Source organism: Camelina sativa, chromosome 16, assembly GCF_000633955.1.
Source record: "Camelina sativa cultivar DH55 chromosome 16, Cs, whole genome shotgun sequence".
Lineage (NCBI taxonomy): Eukaryota > Viridiplantae > Streptophyta > Magnoliopsida > Brassicales > Brassicaceae > Camelina > Camelina sativa.
The window spans coordinates 3,803,892-3,807,647 of NC_025700.1; the positions used below are offsets into that span (position 1 = coordinate 3,803,892).

Genomic DNA, 3,756 nt, shown 5'->3' on the forward strand with positions numbered 1-3,756 from the left:
AAAAGGTGTTCGTTGGAAGCTACAAGCAAGTGGAGTGTTGAAGTCAACATAATGATGGGGTTTCTCCTATGACTCATTGGACAAAGAGAGGTTCTTGAAGGACATGGTGCATATGAGGATTTGCTGGATAAAGAAGAGTATGTGAAGATTGTTGCTGCATATAAAAGAGAAGCAGCTCACATCCTTGTTCGGTTACCACTTTTATAGAGAGAAAAGTGTGTGTGTTTAGATCTAAGCAAGAAGAACAATATTGCTTGAGGGTTTCATTGGTGAGTGAATAAAGAGAGAGCATAGCTATTGCTGTGCAGGTAAGGTTGGATAGATTAGGATTGTTTCAGTGGCAAACCAGCTGTTGTGGTGTTGCATAAAACTGATCAAACAAGCTTGTAATATAGTTGTTTGAGAAAGTCTTAATAAAGCTCAGTTTACTGTTTTCCTGGTGTTCTTGTAGTAGTATTCACGGTTCTAGTTATTTCATTTTTGGCCTCCACTGTAACGTATCAGGGATTTCAGAACTTATTTACAGTGCCACCTCTTAGTTTCGGAATCAACGAGCCTAGTATTGGTTCTTCAATTGCTGCTGATCCCTTCTCATCAACAACAATTCAACAGCTCAACTCACCTTATCCGGCATCAAATCAGTACCCTGGATCCTCCTATTATACAGAGCTTCTTAGAGGAGACTCTCATTTTCAGGTATTATATCTCACATCTGATCTTACCCGTCCCAAAATACTCAAATGTTTCCATCTGTTACAAGACAATGATGAGTTGGTAACGTATGAACCATCATTTGCTGAAGGAACTACACACACCATCAGGTGAAGCAAAGAGCTTAAGAAATTATTTGTTGGCCTCCACTGAAACAGAGAACTTGTTCAGATTACCACCTCTCAATTTCGGATTCAACGAGCCTCGTGGTCAGCTGATTCTAGTCAACAACAATCTAGCTCAAATCAGTTCAACATAGGCTCTTTCGGCTCCCATTATACAGAGGTAATAAATATCAAACATCCACATCCAGTAAATCCTAAGAGACTGATATATATATATATAGTTGCAATTAATATAACAGTTTTAACATTATGATTTGTTTATAGTTACTATATTCATCAGCAAACCAAGAGGCTGATACATCTTCATATCATCAACAAAAAGTCGTAGCACCATTTCTACAAGATCCATTGATGATTGCTCGAAAACAAATGAGAGAGGCTGCAAAACAAAGATACCTATCGAAGAAGAATCTCCGCTGGTGAGTACTAGTAGCTAGCTTCTGAGAGTTAGGAGATTTCATATTGTGATTACTATGGTGATCAATGACTGCAGATTCGCGAAGCCACACAAATATGCAAGTAGATCAGAAGCACCGTCGAAGAAAAAGCGACTAAAAGGCAGATTTGTCAAAGGAGATGAAGAATTTGACTATGACCCCTGCTGCTGACCGTGCTGATGACCCTCCAGCTCAACAGTGAGGGCTTTATAATTTTGTTGCTAATCCTCCCACATTAAGACCAAATTATGTTTTTTGTAACACTCTCTCTCTCTCTCTTTAATAATCTAGTACTTTGGTAGTCAAGCCTTTGGTCTCGGATGGGTTACCTTCAATGGCACGGAACATATAAGAATATCTCTCCAGTAAAAATAGATAAATTGGCAAAAAGCGCCTCATTGTTTTCACTTATTTACTTTTTTTTACCACTAAGAATGATCCCTTCATTTATCATCCCTTTATTATTTCCATATTTACCCTAAACTTTCCACTAAATTTGTTTTTTTCTTTCATTTTCGTCAAATTAACAAAAAGTGGACACACAAAAAAAAACTCTGTAATTATCAATCCTCCTCCTCCTCCGTCACCACCACAACTTCCGCCGCCGTGGCCGACAAATTCCCCGGCGGCTGATCCGCAAATGTAGTCTCCATACCACCCTCTACTCTTCTATCGCGTCAATCAAAGTGGATGACGAAGTTATTGTTTCCGGATCTGATGGATATCCGTATTGATGGGCCGTGACTATTCAAAATCAAGGGTAAAATTTTCTCATTGATAAGGATTTGTTCCTTCTCATGAATTTATTATGTTCTGTAGCTTTGTTGTATTATAGAAAACATCAAGATTCTACCATAGATACGAGCTAGGTTTTGATTTTATTTAATATCATTTGTTCCACAGTAAATTTGTATTTTTGTTGTGTGTTCTATTATTCCTTATGACACACTGATGATGGGTAGTTTGTGTTCCAGGCCTCATGTGTAAAATCAATGTAACACTTAGTTTCTCGACGATGTTAGTGAAAAGTGGAAAGACCTGGCAACCTACACTACACTACACAGGAGAGATTCTGAAGGTGTGTCGTTTTGTGGACACAGTAGGGTGTTGTGTTCTTTTGTCATTGAAATTATGAAGCTTTTTTTTTTTTTTTTTTTGATAGAAATGTTAAATATGGTTCTTTACCTTCACCTGCTTTCATGCCTGCTAATAACATTTCATTTTGTTCAATCACATTAACAGAAATTTTTATATACTTCCTATTCTTATCTACAGGATTCACAGAATTGAACGTCTTTTTCAGCAATTTGGTATTAATTATAAAATGCTTCCTGAATCGTTTCTTGAAGCCTTTTTACCACCTATGTGACCTTTTCAATTATTTCTTACTTTCAGTTCTAGCCTTATATGCTTGCTTTGAATGTGTGGCACACATATATATATATATATATATATATATGTGTGTGTGTGTAGAAACTTAGAGCTTTCATTTGGTAAATTGAATCTTTATGTAGACCAGTAAAAGTTCGGTTAATTAGATGATTTTATTGGTGCACTAATGCATTTATGTTTTTGCATTGTAAAATTCAGTTGCCTGAAATCTTGTAAGTTTGGTCATCTGTAGCTGCATCTTGCATGTTCAGGTTACGGTAAAGATTTAATTAACTGAAAGTTTCTGTTAATTAACTTCAATTTAGTGCATTCAGAAAATATCGCCAGAAGAAGCTTTTGGATTGAGCACTCCTCTCTCGGACATTCTGCAAAATAAACATTGGCAATATTGAATTAGATTATGTTAAGTCTTTTCAGTCTGAGAACAGATTATTACCTTAAACTTGAGTTGCGGGTAGGATCAATGGCTGCCATTTTCACAGGGTATATGCTTTTTTGTCTTTCGTTGGACAATGTGTCCTGCGTGGAAGCCTTACACTTGTTACAAAATTGTGTTCGCTAGGATTCAGCTATATTACGAGTTTATACTCTTCCGCATAATATTGTCAGCCTGCTTATTACATTGCGATTGCTTCTGTGTAGTGCTTAAATTGTGATTTATTAGGCAATGCTAGTCTCACTTACAGAGAAGTCGAATTTGTGGAACTTATAGAAAAATTGTTAGAACATTAGTTGACTGCTTTGGTGAACAAACGCCTGCCTATTGCTTTACTGCTGTCTATCGTTCTGTTGTAATTACTCATGGAGCTTGCTTTGATTTTGATAGACTTTCTGAAGTTCATGAATTTGAGAAGCCAAATGATGAGCAAGCTCTAAAACTAATGAATTCATGTGCAGTGGCTGTTCTTGAGGAGTTTCAGGATATTGCCATGAATTGCCTTTGGCGTTGGTGATGAGTACAGGTCTGTAACTCTCGGCCGTTTAAATTTCGTGATATAGATCAAGTTCATCGGACGAGCTGTATGCTATCCAACATCAGAGATTCTCCTGGATCATCTAGCTTGGCTTGGATACAAGTTGACTGTGAGTAT

The 3,756-nt window shown here is 37.1% G+C and overlaps 1 long non-coding RNA gene across 2 annotated transcripts; it reads left to right on the plus strand.

Annotated features, from left to right (window-relative positions):
- On the plus strand, window positions 1,798-3,747 carry LOC104749638. 2 transcript variants are annotated; one of them, XR_761453.1, is made up of 3 exons: window positions 1,798-2,033; window positions 2,248-2,351; window positions 3,563-3,747. It is a non-coding gene; the product is annotated as an uncharacterized LOC104749638 (long non-coding RNA). The 2 variants fall into 2 exon arrangements; XR_002035816.1 differs by lacking the exon at window positions 3,563-3,747 and having other exon boundaries at window positions 2,248-2,543.